The sequence below is a fragment of the Gossypium hirsutum genome, chromosome D01 (assembly GCF_007990345.1).
Source record: "Gossypium hirsutum isolate 1008001.06 chromosome D01, Gossypium_hirsutum_v2.1, whole genome shotgun sequence".
In the NCBI taxonomy this organism is placed as follows: Eukaryota; Viridiplantae; Streptophyta; class Magnoliopsida; order Malvales; family Malvaceae; genus Gossypium; species Gossypium hirsutum.
This window is the reverse complement of record NC_053437.1, coordinates 27,129,700-27,154,971: the sequence shown is the minus strand read 5'-3', so window position 1 is coordinate 27,154,971 and position 25,272 is coordinate 27,129,700. Positions and strand designations below refer to the sequence as shown.

The following is a 25,272-nucleotide window of genomic DNA, read 5'->3' as shown; positions in this document are numbered from 1 at the left end:
TATCATACTATTTTCTACTATATTCACTTTAGTCCTATTTCTCAATATTCAATATCATTTAATACGAATCAATTCGTATGACAATATAAGCTTACCTCGATAGTAAATCATGTAATCAACATATATAGACATGTATATATTCAATGATCTCAGATCATAAAAGTACAAATCAAATTTCTCTCGTCACTCGTCAGTGACTATCGCTTTTCTTGTAATACCCTTAACCCGTATCCGTCGTCCGAATAGGGTTACAGAGCATTACCACAAAAACATAACTTAAAAACATACATTTCCAAACATTAATATAAACATAACATAATCCATTCATATACATGTATATCATCCTTTATCGAGCCTTCAAGGCCCTAAAAACACTTTAGAAACAATTTGGGACTAAATTGAAATCAATCAGACAGTTCAGGAAAAAGTTAGAAAATTTTGAACTGTAAGGGTCACACGACCGTGTAGCTAAGCCATGTAACTCACATGGCTGAGACACACAGCCGTGTAGCTAGGCTGTGTAAGTCACACGGCTGAGACACACGCTCGTGTCTCAGGCCATGTAACATTCAAAATAGGGACACACAGCCGTGTCCCAGCCTGTGTTCCTGCCTGTCTAACTCTCTGACTTGGGTCACACGGCCAAGCCACATGCCCGTGTGCCAGGCCATGTAACTCATGAAATAACCTCACACGCCTGTATGTCAGGCTATTATAACCTTAACATTCAACCCAAACTTTAAATATAAGTCCACCTATACATACCATTATAACCTTGGCCAAAACATCAAAATCTACTGATATATTCATTAGATAGTGTGATAGATCTCTGACGAGCTTCCAAACTGATCGAGCTTTCGATATCTAAAAAAAACATGGAAAAGAAAACTATGTAAGCATATAATGCTTAGTAAGTCCGTAAAACATGAACATAACTTACCATTTCAATGCATAACTTACCATTTCAATGCATAACTTTAATACTAAACATGATACAATCCAACCACAAGCTTGGCACAAGCCTAAGCATCATACACAACACATGTCAGTGCATCAATTCATAATTCACTTGAATTAACATAAGGTAAGTCATTATACATGAACAACATCACATGAAATCATCATTTTCATGAACATAGATATACTTTCATTGAACCTTACCTTTTTATTCATTTTCATAGATTCGTGACATAAGTCATTTCCCTTTTCATGCCTATGGAACCATTTGAAATAACATCGGATAGGCGGGAAAGCTCACACGAAGTGTGCTAATCATATAACCTTTCCTTTCCTTTTTCTTTACATCATTGCTCACTCGAGTCGTATAATGGATCTGCTTACACAAGCTGGCGGTCGAAATGTAAGCTACACGATGCTACTCATATAAGCTGATGAGCATCCGCAAAAAATGCCAGACCTCAGCCATCGATAGGACATTCAGGACTAGCACCCGAAACATGGTAACCTTAATGACATGTCATTTGTATCCTATATATTCCTAAGGTTCATACAGAGCTCAATAATTGTCATAACGTCATTGGATTCCCACATTTACTTATATGGAAATTAGCACAATGACATATGAATCAAAATAACATTAAATCATTATTTAAACACACAAACTTACCTCGATTACAGAGACGTCAAAACAAGATCAACTAATCCGAGGCTTTAGCTTTTCCTCGATCTAGATCCGTACGAGGTATATCTTGATCTAAATAAGCAGATTCAATCTATTTAATGTTCATACTATTCAATTCAGTCCAAAATTTATTTTTTTTCAAATTACATTTTTCACCGTAATATTTTAACTTTTTTACAATTTAGTCCTTAAGTTCGTAAAATGAAATCTAAGAAATTTCATCCACCATTCATGCTAGCAGAATTCACTAAGGACATATACAAACACATACAAACCATTATTTCACAATTTTACCATGTACTTTTATCATTTTTACAAATAAGTCCTTAAATAACAATTTTATCAAAAATCTCTTTACAAAACTTTTTTATTTAACAACAAGGGCTCATAATCTTTCATTTAACTTCAAAAACCATACAAACATGCACATGGAAAAACCTTAAACCTTTAAAATCTTTGCAAATTAGTCCCTAGGCTTGCTAGATTAAGCTAAAACGATTTCGAAAACATAAAAATTATTAAAAACGAGACTAAAATACACTTACATGCTAGCACTTGTAGTAGCCAAATGAAAAAGCCCTAAAAGTGGTGTTCTTCCCTTATAGAAATTGGTGGAGAAGATGAATGAATGAAGAATTTTGGTTTTGTTTAAATTTTAACCTTTATTTACCTAATTACTAAAATAACCTTTAAAAACATTCAAAATTTCAATAAAACCAATCCATAAATATCCAATTACTATATAAATGGTCTATTTATAATATTCCATAGACCTTAAAATAATAATAAAATAAATATTTATTCTTTAAACTTGTAGTCTCGAAACCATAGTTCCGATTTTACTAAAAATGGGTTGTTACATTTCCTTTCTTTCGCGATGGCCCGACATGATCTTTAGCTACATTTGATAATTTAATAATAGAAACAATGTCAATTTACATCTAGTTAACATTCAAATACCAAGCCAAACATATTTTTTATTTTATTCAATTTAGTCCCTATACTCGAGATATGCATATTTTTCGATATTTAGCATCGGAGTAAAATTTGATTTCACATTCTTTCATTAGGGACCCTATAATATCTATTCATAGCATAATCTCATGATAGCTTTTCAATTTAGTCCCTAATGTTTCAAAGTTATCTAATAAGCTTAATTAGCTTTACAATTTAGTCCTTATCATGACCTAAGTTTATTAACTATCAAATTCAAGCTAAATTCATCAATTTCTCTATAATGGTAACTTACTAAAAACTTAACAATTGAATAAATTGATACATGGGCTAGCTAAATCAAACTCCCGAGATCATAATTTTATAAAAATTATAAGAAAATAGCTTAATTACCATAGTTAATTGCTTGGCCGAATGTATGCTTCAAAATGGTATTTTTCTTTCTTATCTTCTCTCTAATGGACAATGACGACTTGAAGAATATGACAATTTGGTTGTCATCCCACTTACTTTATTATTTATACTTAGTTTAGATTTAATTAAGCGTGTTTATTTAGTTTAATTAAGATTTTATTATACTAATCTAACTCTTAATTAAACTAAGAGGAAACATTAGCAATATCCACTATCTCATGTTATGAGGTGATTTATTTACCATTTTTGTCTTTTGGATGATTGCTGTCTATGTCCCCAACCATTTTCTTAATTAAAACTCAATAGTGATTGAACTTTTAGAATTTAGTCTCTAAACTTTAATTAACCATTTTTTTTCAGTTAAATTACTTAATCAAACTTCAATATACTTTCATATAAATTCCTCAACCATTATTTTTCATCCTAACGAACTCAGTTTATGGAGATGAGGTTTTGAATCCATATTTTTTAACACCACTGAAATTTAGGTCATTATAGTGATGCTACACGACTTGAAGAGATGGATAATCTACAAATTCGCAAGTATCTTTCACCTTTGCTTAGTTTATTATATTAAATGTTTCATTTATTTGGTTGATTGTTGGTGAAAACTCTTTACTGGAGTGGAGAGTCACCTTTGATGTATGTTGATTGAAATAATGTTCTTTACTCGAGTCGCATGAATTTGACTTGTAAGTAGTTATAAGCTTTAGTTGATAGAGACAAAATGTAACGGTTGTTTCATTTGGTGATCTAATAAGAGTATATCCTAAGTGAGGCTCTATAGACTTAGGACCTTTGTGTTTGAACTGTGTAAATAAATAACGATTTTTCATTTATTCTTTCTTTCTCTTACTTCCTTACAAGTTCAATTTTTGTTCTATTTACCGTTGCAATGAATTCTTAGCTTAGTAGAATTTATCATATTTGCAGACAAATTTTGTTTCTATTGAGGTATCAGAGTATGATTTCATGAGGTGTTTGAAGAGGATCTGGTTGCGTATTTATAATTATAGAACCATGAAAGAAGAAAGTTCAATATCACGAGCCCCACTTCTTATAGGATCTTCTAATTAAGCTTACTGGAAAGCTCATATAAAAACATTCATTATGTCGATAGACGATATTGTTGGGGAGGCTATTGAAGAAGGTTGGACTCGACCTACTACGACTAGAGTAGATGACACTTTAGAACCAAAAGGGAAAGCATAGTACACTACTGAAGAGAAAATAATGGCTTTTGGAAATTCCAAGGGATTAAATGCCATAATCATATTTGTGGATATGGAGCAATTCAAAATAATATCTATGTGTGACAAAACTAAGGAAGCTTGGAAAATACTTTAAAATCAACATGAAGGAAACTCATTTGTAAGGATATCAAAGTTACAAATGTTAACTTCAAGGTTTGAAAACATGAAAACCGATGAAGAAGAGACAATATCAGAATTTTATGCTCGATTGTATGATATCTCAAACGAGGCCTTTTGCTTCGGAGAACACTTTTCAGAAACATAATTGGTGAGGCAGGTTATGCGTTCAATGCCAAAATGATTTGCCATCAAGGTGATGTTAGATCTAGTGCCCTAAGTGTAGTATATTCATTTTGTATACTTGTACTTTTCTAAAAAATTGGTTTAATAAAACTATCCATTAATTACATTAATCCCCTTTATATATAGTCCTCGATGTTTTTGCACGCAAAGCAAAATGGAAGTAAATATTGGCTCACTAGTAATCTAACATTTAACTAATACTAAGAGGTATTACATAGTCGAATTGTAATATGGAAAGACAACTTGTATTAGTAAATGAACCTAAATATGTCTTTAGTGTAATCAGAAATTAACAAACCGATTGAAAGACTAATATGTTGTCTATCAAGTCCAATTGGGGAGATGTTTTGTCTTTGAGTATCGGAGTGGGTGACTCCTAAAAGATAGAGATATAGATGTGACTGATTGGATTGACAGTATATCAAACAAGACCCAAGTAGAATAGATCCTAGATTCTTTTATGGATTTATTCACTTGTGATGTTCATAGTGTGACATACCTTAATCCTGAGTAGATGATGGATTATATATGTGAGACTCGTATACTTTGATGTAAGTAAAAGCTTGAATTCAAATAGAAAAGGAAGCGAAAGCTGGTGCATTAGGTATACAACTTCTGCAGTATGTAACATCATTCACAATAGTGGAATTCATAGCCCAACTAAAGGGTAAATGATATCCTCTTATTGAGATTACATATAGAGGAAAAGTAAATGTGGCCATGAGTCATTTGTCTTTGTGATAAATGACTTGATTACTATTTGATAGTAATTGATTTTTCATGAAGGAAAATGTAATGGTTACCATGAGATAAAATAGGATCATATTAAGAGAACCAAATTATCCTAAAGAGATTAAAGATGTCTTGTGAGGGTAACAGACTTATGACAAGGTCATTGGACAGCCACTTATTAAGTAGCTTTCGTAATGGTATGTAATTAGGGGAGCTCAATCACGATACTATAGTGGGATGAATTTGTGACTAAATAAGTTTATAATTAATAGGTGAAAAGTTGGAACTTAATTATAAATTATTTGAGCTCTAATTACATATGTCCACTTGATCCCTTTGCTAGCTCATTGAAACTAGAAATGAATTGCATGTAGAATCAAAGGAGCAGAATTGAATGGAAATGATGATGTTCAAGAAATGAGTCATATTCACAAATGAATGCGTTTTCTTATTAAGTATAGAGGTGACTTGAGAATTAATTCAAGGTTTTTGAATTATTATGTAATTAAATAATTGAAGTTCGAAAATGGAATTAATTGGTTATTATGAATGCATTGAATATGAAAATTAAATATATTTTCTCATAGATTATTTTACAGTAGAGTTGTCATGACTTTAACGAAATTAGAATTGGGTTTAAAAAATTATTTAATTGATAAATTAATTTAGTTAAGTAAATTAAATAAATAAATAGTATTTATTTTATAAAATAGAAAAAATATTGGGTTGGATTAAATTATAAAGTGTTAGGCCAAAAGTTCATGAAGCACATATAATTGAACCCAATACATGAAAGGCCCAATCCCCCTCATATGATAAGTAAGGGGCGACAACCCTAGTAATATTTACTAGGGTGTGCCGCCCATCACTCTCCTAGTTAGACTAAAGGAGTGTCTTTCATTAAATAAATATTATTTGTGCTATTCTTATTCAATTAGGATTCTCCTATCTCTCCCTATAAATAGATGACACTAGTAGAGTTATTTACACACAAATTTCATGTATTGTTATTCTACTAGAAAGTAGTGTGAATTTACTTTCTTAGAATAAATTCTATTTCTGGGAATTCCAGTTCCTACCAGTTTCTTTTATGAGAATTACTTTCCTACTAAAAGTAATAAATTCATTTTTTGTTCTATGTTTGGTTTATGTTTCTCGAGCCCATACTTGACGCAATTCAAGGTACGAGGTGTAACGGCCTCAACCCGAACCAATTTACTGAGTCTGAATCTCGGGTGTTACTAGACGATACAAAATTTTAACAAAAAGTAATTTAAAATTTCTCATTTATTTTAAAACTTTTATTTGAAATCCCAAAAGAAAATCTCAACATCTTTAAAGATTCAAAATGAAATACATGTTAAACATCTTATTACAACTCATTTGATTCAAATTTCCACAAGTTAGAAAATTATTGAAGATAGACTTAAAAGACAAATTTCAAAGTTGTGCCACCAGTCCTCTCTATGCATAATAGCCCAATCTGCCACCAGCTTGGCGTACTCCTAACATTGTCCTTCCAGGTGAAGCATCTTCTCAACAAACCTGAAAAGAAGTAATAACCTCGTAAGTGCAGAAGTACTTAGTGAGCTTACTTACAGTACCTTGGCGGAGTCTTGTAATAGATTCTCATAATTCAAACAAAATTAACTCAGATTCAAAATAAATTGGGAAGAATATGTGATATCCCTTACTTTTCATACTCACAGATTATCATAACAAACACCCTTTTTGACATACAAATATACATTTTTTTCAGGAAAATCCCTTAAGACTTCATTCAACTCATATTCCAAAGCATATCAATACCTTATCATAGTTATATATATTACAAATATACTAAAACTTACTCATATCTTACCATAGAGACAGACATTCAAATTCGTAACTTACCAAATTTCCTGACAGTCCATGCCACTTTAACTTAGCAAAATACTCCTTAATAGTAATCAGATAGAACACGCCACTAAGGTGACCCATTCATAGTTCGCCAAGATGGCAGTTCTTAAAAGTGTGTCATGAAGGCGTTCCTTACAAATTTTGCCACAAAGGCATTCCTTTCATATTCCGCCACAAGGGCTTTCTTTCATATTACGCCACAAAGGCCTTTTTCTGATGTGTTTACGATATGAATTTGTCTAAACTCACGTTATGTGAGGTTTTCCCATCATCGTCCTAAGACACGTGGAGAACCCCATTGAGTAATAACCTTCCTTTAGTTCCTTTCAAAAAGTGTCATGGCCATGGACCTTTCCTTTCAGAGATCGTGTTTAAAATCCCGACGGACTCCTTTAGACTCCGCCGTAGTGAACAAACACAAACACACTTGACTGACTCTTTATGTATTGACACCATTTAAGACTTCACACTTTGATCCATTAACAACACATCTCATCACTTACATTCCATTTGTGCTTATACAATCATACTTCATCATCAGAATGCTTATCACAAGCTTAACTTGTTAGATTTCATACGGACTACACATGCAAGACCCATCAAACATTAGTACAATAGTATAACTTTCATAATATACTTTTTTGATGTCAGTTTCATAGTTCATTTGATTTTCATAGAAATATCTAACATACATGGTATACATGCAAGAGTCAGTTTAAGGACTCACATGACATCCACAAATAGCAACTTGAACTTTAGATCCAACAAGAAGCTACCGCTAGCCTTGCTTAGGAAACAAAATAACACCTTTAAAACTCTTTCTTAGCCCCTTTTCCATCAACACAAACCCAAATAATCCCTCATATAAAACCTTACTTCCTCATTTTATTGTTTAGAACATTACAATCCTACTATTTCATGGCATAACATGTAAAGCCTAAAAACTTTCCTTGACATGGGGTAACTATTGACAGAGACCTAGATCTACAGCTCAAGCTTGAGGGAGAAAGAAACATTGTAAGTTCTTTAAGATTCAGGTAACAATACTTCTTGAGGAAGGAAGAAGAAAAACTCCCTCTTCTCCAACCTGAGTATCTATATAAATAACCTAAGCCCTTATTGGAACTTGACATGTGCTTTAAACTTTTAAGATTGCCTTAGTAAAATGGCTTACAACTGCAAATGGAAATTCAATATTTTATATTTCTGGTCCAATCATTCGTTCCATCCTAACTACCTCATTAGTACGTAACTAACTTGATAACCCAATAAACTGGGTGAACAATACCTTTGACGATAACCCATTTCACCCAAAAATCCTCATTATTCTTACCAATCTCTTCTTCTCTATAACTCAACACATTCAGAGAACAATCCTTTCATAATACTATAATGTTAACTATGCTCCTAACCTATATGCGAAAAACAATAATTAGACAGATAGCACTATGCCCCTTAGATTACTTTCAGTTTTCTTGCCAAATTCAAGATTCGCCAAAACAATGTGTTACACGAGGATAGTGAAGAAGGTCATTCGGTTGAAAGCTGAAAATAATTTAAATTCGTCTCACTCAAAGTACATGTACTTTTCGAGAAAATTTTATTACTATAAAGATCACTAACTGACTCTATTTTCAAAGTTTTTAAACTTTCGCTGTAATTGACAATCATTTTCTTAACCGATTTCTCTAGTAGGTGACATCAATAGAAGAAGCAAAAGACATCACTTCGCTAAGGCTGGATGAGCTGATTGGATCAGTCAGAAGATTTGAAATGAATCTATTAGAGACTTATAAGGACATAGTAAACAAAATATAGCTTTCTATGTCCAAAATTTAGCCACTATAGACAAGAAATCCATGGAAACCATTAAAGAGAAATTGCATTACTCTAAAAAATTTTAATAGGACTCTAAAATAGTTTGCAAAGAAAAAATGGTCATTGTTAAACTTGATGAAGAAATGCCAGTGAAGAATCAGGCTAGAGGTGAGTACATGATAAATAATTTTTTTTCAATGCTATGAACGCAAAAGATATGGGTACATACAATCTGAATGCGTGAATACAAAAAAGAAGGAAAAGTCACTAGTTACTACATCGAGTGATAAAGAAATGAAAGGTGATGTATTTGAGTTTGATAAAAAATTAAGCAATTATGTGGCAGTTACTACCAAAATAGAAACTAATAATGAGGATGAAATTGATGAAGGATCGATAGAAAAGGCTTAGTTTCATTTGTTAAGAAAGATGAAAATGATGTGTGAAATTAATGAAGATCTGCGTGAAGAGGTATGTATTTTTAAAATTTAGAAGGAAGCCATTGGAAAGAAATCCTCAACAAGAATCAAGTTATTGACAAAGTCAATAAGGAACTTGATGAAGCGAAACTAACTCTAAAAAATTTAGGGGCAAGTGCTAAGCTTATAACACGCCAGACCTGACCCTAAAATAGGATTCGAGTATGGTGTGTCACTACTTAAAATCAAACTAACTTTAAAACATTTTGGTGAAATTTTATATAATTCTTAAAAAGTTATAATATAAGACATATATTAGCTGTTACTTTACCAAGGTTTGAATGAAAACATCAACAGTTTAAAATAATATACAAACCATATGACGTATACAAACATAATAACTTCATTAAACAAAATATTTTAATTTAAAACCAAGCATTAATGCTTCCTAGAAATCTCATAAAATAGAGTCTTATCAAAATAGAAGTTCTTATTACAAATCATTTCTAAATACACTTATGCGTCACCCCAAGAGTCATACAGGATACAAAAAAATAGTCAACTCACAATAGCAGTAGCACTCTAACGTAATCCTTCTAACAAACCTTCATTCAATCAGCAAGCCTGAGAAGGAAAAGGTAACAAAGTAAGTTCATAAGAAATTAGTGAGTTCCGAAGAAAAATCATACATAACAATATTGATAGTACAAATGAACCTTTTTGAAGGATTTACACACATTCATATAGTACTCTTAATGGCGTACACAGAACATAAATAGACTCAGTACGCTAACTTACTTATCACTTGGGTGTATACTGTATGTCAACTCAACATAACTCAAACAAATCAATTCTCATGCATAATTAACTTCTTAACAGAATTTTTTAATTAACATTATAATTAAAATTTTGTATCACATAGTACGATCAATGGTGTATACAAAACACAAACAGACTCCACATAACATTATATTGGTTGATTGTTAAAATTGCACATTATGGCCCCACGTAAATGACCGGCATCTCGGCGAATCGAGGAACATGATATTGTAGATGAACCAAGGAGACGATTTGTCTCCGATAATGTCACAGCCCGAATAGGGAATTTTGATAAATTGATAATCCTGAAATGTGGCTTCCATTTTGCCACGCATTCCTTACGAGGGTTAACCGATTACGGTGGAACACATTCTACCGACAACCACTCAAACCGAATGTAATATCGATCGTTCAATAATTTTACGTAAATTTTCTTAAAGCTCAAGACAACAAAGTCTTGTGAGAGGCAAGTACATAGACGTCTCTCTAATTGCGATCAAGGCTATTCATAAGACACCTCACGATGCCCATGATTTTTACAAAAATTTAAATGACGATGAAGTGGATTATGATGAATAATGAACTTCTAAACTGACGGTAAAGGCCATTGTGTTCGAAAGCAGGTGGCCGGGAGCTATTGTGATTCTAACAATCAATTATGACCCCGGAAACCAAGATGTGAATGTAATTTATTAGTGTAAAATTATTACCTGTTTAGCATGTCATGGGAGTTTCTGGTGATCGTGATCTTTTTATACACTCTATTTTGCTAGGCTAACAGATTAATGTGGGAGACCAGATCCTAAAAACATACAACAATTTATCAGAGGGCATACACGAGGACTCTCATACCCGTACCTAATCATGGAGATGTGTCGGACGGCTGGTGTTTTAATTGATCCTGAAGAATTGACTTGTCCACCAAAAGGTGTACTAAACGACCTTATCTACGAGTGGTTGTGTAACACCCAAGCTAGATGAGTAGAGAGGAGGAGAAACGAGTAGGTGGTCGTACATCGGGAGTATTCTAGAGATCATGGGCTCTCAAAATTGAAGGAAGCACCCTAACTCATACCACCACAGGTAAGCGACCATAGAGGATTCCAAAGGATCCTACAAGTAAAAAGTGGTTCAGGCACATTGCAACCCACATCAAGTGCCAGTCATAGTGGATGCCCAACGTGATGTGCGAGCGAGCCTACTAGACTTTGGATGGCTCCTGTACTGGGCCAAAATCAAGCGTACTACCATCCTTCACTTAACGGAATTGAAGAACCAGGGAATCATCCCCCAACTATTTATCTCGAATCAGATCAATCCAAGTCGGCTTAATTTGCAACTTAGTTAACAGACTCCCATCATCAAACAGACTTAGGCGAGCAAACATCACACTCAAATCAGACACTTCCCTACGACAAAGAGCATCAGCCACCATGTTGCCCTTACTAGGAAGATACTTAATCGTGCAGTTGTAATCCTTAAGCTGTTCAATCCATCTACGCTGCCTAAGGTTTAACTCCTTTTGGGTAAGGAGATACCTGAGGTTCTTTTAATCGGTGTAAATGATACACCTCTCACAATACAAATAGTGTCTCCAAATCTTTAAGGCGAAGACAACTATAGCTAACTCAAGATCGTGCGTCAGATAGTTGCCCTCGTGTGACTTAAGCTGTCGAGACGAAGAAGCCACAACCTTACCATCTTGCATCAGTACACAACCAAAATTGACATGACATGCATCACTGTATACCATGAACTCCTTACCGGATTCAGGCTGTATCAGAATAAAAGCCTGAGTCAAAATAGATTTGAGCTTCTCAAAGCTCAATTGCTACTCATCAATTTAGACAAATGGGGTGTTCTTACATAGCAGCTTAGTTAAATGAGTTGTAATTCATCAGAACCCCTCAAGAAACCTCCGATAATAACCCACAAGTCCAAGAAAACTACGGATCTCAAAAACATTCCAAAGTTGTTTCCACTTAAGAACAACCTCAATTCTCCTAGGATCAACTCGGATCCCCTCTACAGAAACCACATGCCACAGAAAAGTTACTTTCCTTAACTAGAATTCACACTTGCTCAACTTAGTGTAGAGTTGTTTGTCTCGAAGAATATGAAGAACTACTCTAAGATGCTCATCATGATCATCTTCAGTCCTAGAGTATTTCGGAATGTCATCGATAACAACGACGATGAACTGATCCTAGTACGGCTGGAAAACCCGATTCCTAAGATCCAAAAATGCAACCGGAGAATTCGTCAAACCAAAGAGCATAACTAGGAATTCGTAATGCCCATAATGAGTCCTAAAAGCAATCTTATGGACATCAACCTCCTTAACCTTAAGCTGATGGTACCCAGAATAGAGATCTATCTTAGAAAACACAGAAGCCCTATGAAACTGATTGAACAGGTCGTCAATCCTCGGAAGTCAGTACTTGTTTTTTATCGTTAGCTTATTCAACTGTCGGTAGTCGATCCATATTCTCATGGTACCATCCTTTTTCTTTACAAATAACATTGATACCCCCATTGAGACACACTAGGACAGATGAACCCAAGATCAAGGAGTTCCTAAAGCTGAGCCTTTAACTCTATAAGCTTATTCGGTGCAATACAATAAGGAGCGATGGACACCAAAGCCGTACCCGGCTGAAGCTCAATACTAAACTTGACTTCTCGATCCGGAGGTAGACCTGGTAACTACTAAAGAAAAACATTCTAAAATTCTTTAATCGTTCGAATGTTCCCAACAAACGGACCCACTAAAGTCAATCACTCACAAAAGCCAAGTACGCTTCACACCCTTTTCGAACCAGTTTTTCAGCCACAAGAGCGGAGTTCACATTGGATAAGTAATCCCAATGCTTGCCAATCATAACCACCTCCAAATCATCATCCGATCTCAAAACTACCCTTTTAGAAGCACAATCCAAACTGACTCGATGCTCTATAAGCTAGTCCAATCCAAGAACCAGATCAAATTCTCCAAATGGTAGCTCCATCAGATTAGCCAGAAACACAACCCCTTGTATCTCCAATGGCACATTCCTATATAGTTTACTAACTCGAACAGATTGGCCCAAAGGACTAGCTACATAGGAATGTGTTGACCCTATGTTTGTCAATGCAAAATAAGAGGCATCAAAAATAAAGGACGTACCGGTAATCACATCAGTGGTGTCTCTATCCTCACGACGTCTAGCAACATCAACAAACGTAGGTTTCCTTCCCTTAGTCTGATTAGCACCTTTTTCCGGTGCTCTCTGTCCTCTACCCATACCATTACCACCCCTGGCCGGACCACGGTCCTAGGTGACTGTTGAATTTCCCGTTGAGGCTGAACAAAACCTGAAGCTGCAGCTTGCGTCTAAGTAAAATGCTGCGAGAAATCTTTGATATAGTGCTCCATTGACCACCATCACAAACACACTCCCAACCTTCTCGAATATTCGCTCAAACGGCATCTACCACAGTCCCTACACGGCTGAACCATAATAGAAGTAACTGGAACCCCAACTCTCGAAGGCCCATCAGACCTGTCCCATTCCTTAGGCCTTTGAAAAGAGTTAGAGGGCTCCGAATCCCTCTTATTCTTACCCTTCTCAAGATCTCTATTCTTGCGCTCAACGCGTTTAACCTCCTCAGCAATCTTCTCCTTGTCCACCAAGAAGACTAATTCCCGCTCTCTCTACAGACCTATTATAACTCTCAAATTATCCTTAAACCTTCCTCAAAGAAAACACACTTTTCATACTTAATTGCCACCATTCCACGAGCATAACAGCTCAGTCCTAGAAATTCAGCCTCATGCTCAGCCACAGTCCTATCTGCCTAAGTGAGATTCATAAACTTTGCGTCTACGAGCATCCACATAACTTGCTCCCACATATTTACTCTAGAAAGCGGTCTTAAAATAATCCCAAGTAATTCGATCTGACTATGTACCCTCCTAAATCGTTAACCGCTACTGATATGCCTCATCGCAAAGTAAAGATACTACACCCTTAAATTTCTGCTCAGGGGTGCAGTCGATATCATTCATGATTCTCTTTGTGGCTTCCAACCAGTATGCGGCCACAAGCAGGGAGACTCCAATGATGCCCCTAAAACACTCAATTTCGTTAGACCAAAGTCATTAAGTTACCGACCCATGGCTCCCAGAACCAGAATAGGGCCTAGCAACCCTCTCCAACACTTTAAGCATGGCTTGGGACAATTTGTCGTCCCCTGCCGAGTGAATTTATGACCTAGTCTCAGTAGTAGGAATAGCCAATTTCTCACTCATATCAAGATTAGGCATACCGTCCCCATCAGTACCACAGGCATGTGTTCTACGAGCACTCATCGTATTTAGAGATTTATCTTATGCTTCAAATATGTATCAGAAAGAATTTCAGAAATTTTAAGAATTTTCTGTCTCTATCTAACTCAGTATAAATTTAATTGTTTAGAATTTTCTAACTAAAGTATTTCTAAGTTAGACGGTATTTCACAAACTTACTTTTCAGATTTAAAAATAAACTTTACTCGAAAAAATAGTTTTTATTTCACAAATATAATTTTGAACCCAAAATTTCACAGTCCGAGTTTTACAACCTGACTTTGATACCACTACATGTAACACCCCAAACTCGGCCCAGACATTATAGCCGAATCTGGAAATGTTACCTTAAATAGTTATAAAACCAACTTTCGCTTTTCAAAAAACATCCTGTATCTTTACTTAAAAGCACGCTTTATTCAAAAACGTGTTGGCCATACTTATTTAATTAAAATTGTTGTTTGTTTGCATCTTCTAACTAAATCGAATATTTTGTAATGGAATTTCTCAAAAAAATTTATTTTGAAAAATCGATTTTGTTTTCTTGAAAATAGTTGATTGTAGAAAAACAATCATTTTCGTAAAATCGTTTTATCAAACGTTATGCTAGTAATCCCAAAATAAAATCAAAACCAGAAATAAAACCCAAAAAGTCCAGAGAGTCTAAAATTTACAAAACTCTCAAACTAGAATTTAAAATAAGTTTACTTTAAGTAAAATTAGTTTATGAAAGAATGAACGTAACCAAGCTCCCGTCGCATTGAACTGTCTATGTTTGAGGATTACCTGAAATTATCGAACAAACAAAGAGTGACTTTTTATAACTCAGTGTGTAACTAATAAGAAACAGAATTCAGATTTAATTACATGACAGATGTAACACTTCGGTTTGTGCAAGTGTACACAGTCGTTATCAAGTAATAAGAAAGTATCGAGTTATCGTCTCCACAGGGATTGTACTTGTGCTAAGTCACTTAATTTGTAAAATTATATTAACAATTTGGAAAATAAAAACACAATTTAGTTGAACAGTGGTGATTAAAATATATTAAACTAATTGCAATGATCCCTAATGCAAATTATCCTAAGTATGCAAACTATATGAATGAAATAGATTTTAGTAAAATTAAACACAATTTGCAACAATTATATCATAAACAAACTAGGACAATTACTTTACTTAAACTCAATTTATTATCAACATGCTTCGGAAAAAACATTTCATGGCAACTCAATCTTTCATGAGTTTGGAAACCACATTTGGTCCTTTCGGAATCCTTTACTTAGTAAATAAGCATTTTACTGATCCTTATTTACTAAGGGTTTCTTAGCATTTGCGTGAGGTAACAGGGACGTGTTAGGTTTGAAACAATTTAATCATACAAATCTAAAAACGATGCAGATAACATAGCTTGGTTAGAGTAGTTATGCAACCTACAATTTAATCGTGTTAGGATCTAAATTGGGCATGCACATTTCAATTATGCGTCTATTAGCCGTCGTCTGGTTAGGATCTCTTAGCTAATTCAAGTGCATTTCAATCATGTATGAACGAAATACATACTTGATTTTAATTGAAAACATGATCGATTGAGGCACAAACATTACAAGCATGGATCAAATAAATATTATTTAATCAAAGCAATCATCCTAGCTTAAATAAAATTAAGCTAACATTGTTGTAAACAAGAACAAAGAACACATAGCAACATCTTTATATTAAGTTAAAGAAAAGAAAGATTAAACCTAATTTAGAGTGGTTGTCACCCAAGACTCTAACTGACGAGACTCCTTCGTTCCTTTGCTTAATTCCTTTGTTGATGTTTCTCCAAGGTGGCCAACAAAGGGTTCTTTAAGAGGCTTAATTGCTAAAATCTCTATGAAGAGATGATGCTAGGTGTGGGAATGGAAAAGGCTAAGAGAAAAAGTGAGAATGGAAAAGCCTAAGAGAAAAAGAGAGAATGATGCTTGATGGATGCTTGAGGGATGATGAATGAAGGAATGAGAGGGTCTTATTTATAGGCGAGGAGAGAGATAGTTTGCTAAAAATAGGAGTTTCCATTTTTTGAATCATCTTCCATGGGTAGTCGGCCATAATTTTAGCAAGTTGAGCTGATTTTTCCTTGATTTTTGGTCAATTTGAGTGTCACAACAACTCAGGACTGAGACTCGATTAAGTGCAAATCTTCAGGTAAATCTGTAATTTCTTCAAATATTCAAGGACCTTGTGCAATTAAATCAAAAAATGGTTTATGGACGGCCATGTGCAGCCAAATTTTGGGTTGACTTGGCCTTCAATTTGGATGGTTTTGTAATCCAGCAAAGCTATCAGACCTGTCCAAAATAAATCAACAAGTTAGAGGACCAAAGAATTAAATTTATCCAATTTAATTAATTAATTAAAACCCAAATTATTAATGAAATATTTTAAAATGAATTATTAATTATAATTTTATATTTATTATTCAATTTAATCATGCATGGCCCACTTTATGTCTTAAAAAATATAATATATTCAAATTAATATAAAATAAGCCATTTATTGCATGAAAACTATATAATAAAGCATAAAATCACATTTTAATAATTTCTATGTCCTAATTTCATATTTTCACATATTTCATTAATTTATCAAATAATTACTTAGTTTTAACAATAGATTTAAGTAAAAAGGTGATAAATTATATAGGAAAAATCCTATATATTTTTCCATTTACACACCCCCAAACATAAATCATTGCCCGTCCTGAGTAATGTTTATGCACAGCAAAAGATCTTGCTAAGGCAAAATTGCTAATTGTGTAAGCAGCATCAATCTTTATCCCATAATCATGCATTAATAACTTCATGCTTATTGATCTTCTTTATTAACAAATAATTCATATGCAAACATTCCTTAAGATTATACTAAGCTTCAAAATATGCCAACACGAATCATAGTTTGCATGTATGTCACAACCATAGATAACATTCTTCATTTAACATAATTTCCTATCAATCAAACAAACAATCATAAGACTTATTTATGATCTTCATATGTTTAACTTAGGACTTCCTCTCCACTAATGTAGGTGACATAATCATCAAATCAACAGGTCTTTTGTAAGGTTGTAATGGGGCTCGGTTAAAGGTAGGGATTTTAAGAGATGGGACATTTCGGTTTAAAAATCTTAACCTTTAACTTTGTCTTAGTTTTCTCGTAATACAACCTTTTTCTTTAAGCGAACCTTTGGAACACCCCCAAACTTATTTTAAACTCGAACTCTTACATTTTTCTTTTTTTTTTTAGACTGAGCAAACTTTTCTTCGCTTTTTTTTAAGCATGAGCACATACATCTCTATGAAAATTTCCTTAAATGTTGATTCCCAATAAAACTTTAGTTAAGATAGGTGCACAAATTTAAGATAGCTTTAAAAAGATGATAATTGGCTTATAATGTAGGCTCATTGCAAAAAATAGGCCTTTAAGATCAAAATTGTAATTTCAAGGGTCTAATATCATAGGGTTGGCTTGAAAAGGCTCAAACGATCCAAAGAAATAGTGCCCATATCATTTAAGATTTTTATGTCTCCTAGGATTTCGCCTCAAGAAAATTATTAAGTCAATTCTAAAGATATAAACTTCATGCATGTTTAATATCAAAAGAACTAAGTTTTCATGGCAAACATTACTGGCTAAGATCATACAAGCATTCCATTCTTCATGATACATACTTTAACTTAAATAAAATCATCATTCATACTTGCATACAAACTATCTCAGTAACAAGAATATCTCTAAACATTCATTTATTAAAACATTCTTATGAAAGAAATGATTAAAACATATTTGAAAATTTTAAGAGTTTGAGCAATTTATTTACCTTACCTCCCCTTTAAAAAGAAGCAATATCCTCATTGCAAGAACAAAGTTATGAATGAAACCTGAACACCAGGTAGGGTTGTAAAGAAAGAGAGGTGAGTCATTAAGACTGCTTAAGTACCAAGTCTTCCCTAATAACCTAATCCTAGACATGTTCATTTCTATTACCACATAACTTAGTCTTATTCTTTCTAAATAAGTGCTAAGTTTTTTCATGCTTGCTATGTTTTATTCTGAGGACATTAAATCCTAATTACGAAAGAAATAAATTCCTAAAGACCGAAAAATAATTAAATAAATAACAGGAGAAGAACCCCCTTTTATTTTTCTGACTTATTCCCCTTGTCTTCTTTAGCTCCATCTCCGCTTGCATCGTCAGTATCTTCCGTCCATGTCTCAAAAATAATATCTTTTTCTTTCGAACGATGATTTCAGTAGCATCTTGCGTGGTCAAACTAGCATAGAATTCTCGAACTATTTCATCACCGGGAAGTGAACGAGCACCACAAAAATTTTCCCACTTGAGAGCATTGATTTTCTTTCTAATCGGTATATGAACAACCATCAAATCATCACTCTTCAAGTCAAAACCTTTTTCCGGCATCATAGGTTGATGCTTGAAGATTGAATCAAATCTCTCTTTCACTTCTTCATTGATCAAAATCAGGTTTTCAAGAGTAGTCTTTGAAGATCTAGTTCTTTTGCGAGACTTGGTATCTTTTCCCAAAAATTCGGCAAAGTTTCTACATAAAAGAGAAAAGAGAAATCGGTAAAGTGGGTAGAACTTGCTACTGCAAAAAACCTTGTGACAGCAAGGATGGTGCAGCAGCGACAACAACATACGACAGCAACGGCTACGCTTCGACAATCTCTTTACGAAGACAATAGGTAATTCTGACAAAAATGGAAGAGAACTAGGGTTTCTTTCGGGATTTGAGGTTGACGACACAAAAGGGAGATTTAGAGATTTTTTTAGGGTGTAAGCAAATTTCTTTGAGGGTGATGAAAATTAGTAGAATGGAAAGGGATTTATATATGGAAAAATTAGGGCAATATGTAGCAAAAATTTAGCTACATTAGGGTTATTTGGGTGGCAAACAACAGGTGTGACGGCAAGGCATGGATTTTTTCCTCCTTTTTGTTGTCTTGGGCCTCAAACTCAGACTGTATCTTACTATAAAAAATTGATTAGGACTTGGGCCAAATTTGACCCCCTTTATTAACATAAAAATTTAAAATTTAAACAGAACAAATGAAATTAAAAAAAATTAAGTCTTAATTAGAAAATTTCTTTTCAACAAATTACATTAAATTAATTCCCAAGAAAGGTTAGAGGGGTCACAGCGGTCCCGCTTAAGTTCTAATCTCCGTAGACAGAATTAATTAAATGTAATAAGTTAAGAAAATAAATTCTAATTATTTATTTATTTACAAAATGAGTTCATGAAAAATTAAGGGTCTGCTAATTTGAGCAAGGATTCAATTCGCTTAACTTCACCATCCCAGTAGTGTTTGAGACGTTGACCATTAACTTTAAACGTACCTCCGTAATTGTCGTATAATTCAATAGCTCCATAAGGATAAACTCGATAAATGGTATAAGGTCATTTCCATCGGGATTTAAGCTTCCTAAGAAATAACTTCAACCTTGAATTAAACAACAAAACCTTCTGACATTCTTTAAACTCGTGAGGTTGCATATGACTATCATGTTATCTCTTTGATCTTTCTTTACTCATTTTGGCATTCTCATAGGAAAACAACCTCAGCTCTTCCAACTCATCAAGTTGTAACATCCTTCTCTGACCCACTTGCTTAAGATCAAAGTTCAATTGCTTCAAAGTCCAATGAGCTTTATTCTTTACACATTTTCGCATTCTCATTGGAAAACAACCTCAGTTCTTCCAACTCATCAAGTTGTAACATCCTTCTCTGACCCACTTTCTTAAGATCAAAGTTCAATTGCTTCAAAGCCCAATGATCTTTATTCTCTAACTCTAATGGCAAATGACATGCCTTTTCAAAGACTATCCGATAAGGAGTCATTCCTAACGGAGTCTTAAATGTTGTTTGATAGGCTCATAATGCATCATCGAGCCATCGAGACCAACCTTTCTGCTAGGGCATACTACCTTTTCAATGATACCTTTGATTTCGCGATTCACTCTTTCAACTTGCCCATTAGACTGGGGGTGATAGGTAGTAGCAATCTTGTGCTTTACATCATATTTATCAAGCAACCACTTAAGCCAGTTGTTCACAAAGTGAGAACCTTCATCACTAATAATAGCTCTTGGTGTCCCAAATCATGTAAACACATGCTTATGTAGAAATCGCATGACTACCTTAGCATCATTTGTAGGGTATGTTTCAGCTTCAACCCACTTGGATACATAGTCCATAGCAACTAAGATGTATTTGTTCTCATACGAAGAAAGAAACGGGCCTAAGAAATCAATGCCCCATACGTCGAACCATTCAATCTCCAAAATCTTTGTCAAGGGCATCTCATTCCCCCTTGATATATTTCCATTCCTTTGGAATTTATCACAGTTCTTCACATAAGCATAAGTATCTTTAAATAATGTAGGCCAAAAGAAACCTGCTTGCAAAATCTTTGCTGCATTACGTGAACCATCAAAGTGTCCCCCACTTGGAGATGAATGGCAATGATACAAGATCTCAGCAATCTCGCTTTCAGTTACACACTTTCGGATTATATTATCTTCACATTGTTTAAACAAAAACAGATCCTCCCAAAGATAATACCAACTATCATGAAGGAAATTTTTCCTTTGTTGATCTGTCATTTCTTAAGGAATTATTCCACATGCAAGATAATTGCCAAAATTAGCAAACCAGAGTATTTCATGAATTCGTTTTACCTCAAATAAGTGTTCATCTGGGAATTCTCGTTGATAGGCACACATGACTGAGCTACCTCATCTTGCTCCAACCTCGACAGATGATCAGCTATTTGATTTTCGAAACCTTTTCTATCTTGGATCTCAAGGTCAAATTCTTAGAGTAAAAGTATCCAACGAATTAGCCTTGGTTTAGCATCTTTCTTCGCGTGCAAGTATTTAATGGACGCATGGTCAGTAAACACTATAACTTTGGTACCTATAAGATATGATCAGAATTTGTCAAAAGTAAAAACTATAATGAATAATTCCTTTTCGGTTACCGTATAACTGCGTTGGGCTCCCGTCAAAGTTCTACTTGCATAGTAAATAGGGTGAAACACTTTATTTCTTCTTTGACCCATCACAGCTCCAACGGCATAGTCACTTGCATCGCACATCAACTCAAAAGGTGAGGTCCAATCAGGTGTAACGATTATTGGGGCTGAGATTAACCGCTTCTTTAACTCTTCAAAAGCTTCTAAACATGCTTTGTTGAAGTCAAACACTATATCTTTCTCTGTCAACAAACACAACGGTTTAGATATTTTCGAGAAATCTTTGATAAACCTTCGATAAAAATTGGCATGGCCTAAGAAACTTCTGATTCCTTCCATATTCATTGGGGTTGGTAATCTTTCAATTACGTTCACTTTTCTTTATGGATTTCAATTCCTTTCTTTAAGATCTTATGACCTAAGAACATCCCTTCCTTGACCATAAAATGACATTTTTCCCGATTAAGAACAAGATTTGTCTCTTCGCATCTTTTCAGTACCTTAGCCAAATTACTCAAACATATATCATAAGTGTTACCAAAAACAGAAAAATCATCCATGAAAACCTCAACAAAATTTTCAACCATATCAGTAAATATTTCATCATGCATCGTTGAAAAGTTGTAGGTACATTGCATAATCCAAAAGGCATTCGCCTAAAAGCAAACGTACCGTATGGACAAGTAAAGGTTGTTTTATGTTGGTCCTATAGGGCTACAACTATTTGGTTATATCCCGAATAGCCATCTAAAAAACAATAGTATTCATTACCTGACAGTCGATCTAACATCTGGTCCATGAATGGCAACGTAAAATGGTCCTTCCGAGTGGCTTTGTTCAACTTTCTGTAATCAATATAGATTCTCCAACTAGTAACAATTCTTGTTAGAATTAACTTGTTATGCTCATTTTTAACAATCGTGATTCCACCTTTCTTCGGGACACACTGCACTGGACTTACCCATAAACTATCTGAAATAGGATAGATGATTCCTGCATCTAACCGCTTGATCACTTCCTTTCTCACAACTTCTTTCATAATAAGATTGAGCCTCCTTTGCCCATCAATTCAAGTTTTTTCACCTTATTCTAAAATGATTTTATGCAAGAAAAAGAAGGGCTTATACCTTAAATATCAGTTATGGTCCAACCAATTGCTTTCTTAAATTTCTTTAAAACAACAATTAGTTGCTCCTCTTGATCTTTCTTCAGTTCCGCTGAAATAATCACAAGCAAAGTAGAACAATCACCTAAATAAATGTATTTCAAATGGAAAGGAAGTACCTTTAGTTCGAGTTTAGGTGGCTCTTCAATTGACAACTTGGGTTGCACAAATTCTCTTACTTCCAACTCTAACGGTTCAAACCGTGTGGACTGAATAAAATTTCCTAGATTGGCTTCCATCAAAGCCATGTTTTCTTCACCTTTTTCATCCTTCAAAGGGTCAAAATCTAAGGCTTTCTCCAATGGATCTTCTTTAAAATTGCTTTCCTTAGAAACAAAGGTTTCTATCTCTTCCATAACTGAACACTCCTCTGCCGGATCAAGAAATTTCATCACTTTAAGAATGTCAAATGTTACCTGATCATTTTGAACTCGTATGGTGAGTTTTCCTTTCCGCACATCAATTAACGTTCTTCCTGTGGCTAAGAAAGGTCTCCCAAGAATGATCAACACTTCCTTGTCTACTTTAAAATCTAAGACAATAACATCAGCAAGAAAAATAAATTTATTGACTCTTACCAAAACATCCTCGATCTTTATTTCAGGATATCTAAAGATCGATCCACTAGCTAAAGCGTCACAGTTGTAGGTCTTACTTCACCTATCCCTAACATCTTGAAGATAGACTTAGGCATCAAGTTGATACTCGCTCCTAAGTCACACAAAGCTTTACCACAGTAAGATTCACCAATGTTACAGGGTATAGTAAAGCTTCCTGGGTCTTTCAATTTTGGCGGGAGTTTGTTCTGCAGGAACGCACTACACTCCTTTGTCAAGGCAACAGTCTCATACTGACTCTGTCATTTCTTGTTGGACAGTATATCCTTCATAAACTTCACATAATTTGGCATTTATTCTAAAGCCTCTACCAACGGAATATTGATGTGTAACTGCTTCAAAACATCCAAAAACTTCTTGAATTGCACCTCCTATTTTTCCTTGTTTTGCTGCAATCTTTACGGATATAGAGGTGATGGAACTTTTGGTTAAACCAGACAACTTTTCTGAGTAGTTAAATCTACATCCAAAGAAGATGTTAAAGTATCTGAATTCACTAAGTCAGGGTTTAACTTGTCAGACTTCGTAGATTCTAATTCCTTTGGTGTAAGAACTTCAACAGTTGGTTGATTCTTCTCAATAGGCTTATCTTCGACATCAATCAATCGGGGTTCTAGAATTTTACCACTTCATAATGCCACTGCCTTGATATGTTCTTTACCCAAATTTCTTAGATTCTCAGTATCGCTCGGCAAGGTTCATTGCGGTCTATTACGTAGCTCTGTAGCTAACTGACCCATTTGGTTTTCCAAATTTTTCAGTGTTGCTATTTGGCTTTGGATCAAAGCGTCATTCTTTTCCATGTACGCTTTCAACAAGTTCTCCAAATTGTTTGATGCCTCAATTTGAGGTGGTTTTGGAGCTTGCTGATTAACCCTTGAGATCGGTTGGGTCCTTGCTGTAATAAGTTGTTGTTCGGTCCATTTTCTTGGTTGCTCAAAGAAAAGTTAGGATGATTACACCATGAAAGATTGTAGAAGTTGGACTGGGGTCCTTGTCCACTCCTATTTTGATATTGGTTCCCCACATAGTACACTGACTTCGGATTTGATGGACAATTCTCAAAGAATGACCTTCCCCATAGTACACACATGAAACTACTTCAAATGGACTTGGTGGCTGAGCTGCAGAATTATTAGTACTATTAGCGATTAAATGTTTTATCATAGTGGAAATAGACGATACCTGAGCTGATAACGAAGTGAGGGCGTCAACTTCATGAACTATGGCTACACGCCTTCTTAAAGCTGTTCGATTTGTTGGCCATTGATAGTTCTTACTTGCGATTCTCTCGATGATCTCATAAGCCTCATTATAAGACTTAGACAAAATTGCACCATTCGTGGAAGCATCTACTATCAATCTTGTATGTGCATTGAGACCATTATAGAATGTCTCCGACTGGATACAGTGAGGAATCCCACATGAGGACACTTACGAAGTAACTCCTTGAATCGCTCCCAAGCCTCATACAAAGACTCGTGATCCAATTGTTGGAAAGTTGTGATCTCGTTCCTTAACTTAGCATTTTTGCTAGGTGGGAAGTATTTAACCAAAAATCCCTTTGCTAATTCTTACCATATAGATATGAAACTTGGTGGCAATGAATTGTGCCATGCTCGTGCTCGATCTCGTAACAAGTACGGAAACAACTACAACCTCAATGCGTCTTCAGGCACACCGGCTATCTTGAATGAATCTTTCACCTCCATAAACAATCGAAGGTGGAGATGTGGATCTTCCGGGGGCTTACCACTAAATTGGCCTACCGTTTGTAGCATTTGAAACATCACTAGTTTCAATTCAAACTGGGTTGCCTCAATATCTGGCCTTCTAATTCCTGGGTTTAACTCACTGAAAAGTAGAT

At 34.7% G+C, this 25,272-nt stretch overlaps 1 non-coding gene across 1 annotated transcript; it reads left to right on the top strand.

Moving 5' to 3' along the window:
* The first annotated feature begins 24,822 nt into the window (after positions 1 to 24,822).
* Positions 24,823 to 24,928, top strand: LOC121214311 (small nucleolar RNA R71). Its single transcript, XR_005909895.1, has one exon. It is a non-coding gene; the product is annotated as a small nucleolar RNA R71 (small nucleolar RNA).
* The last annotated feature ends 344 nt before the right edge of the window (positions 24,929 to 25,272 follow it).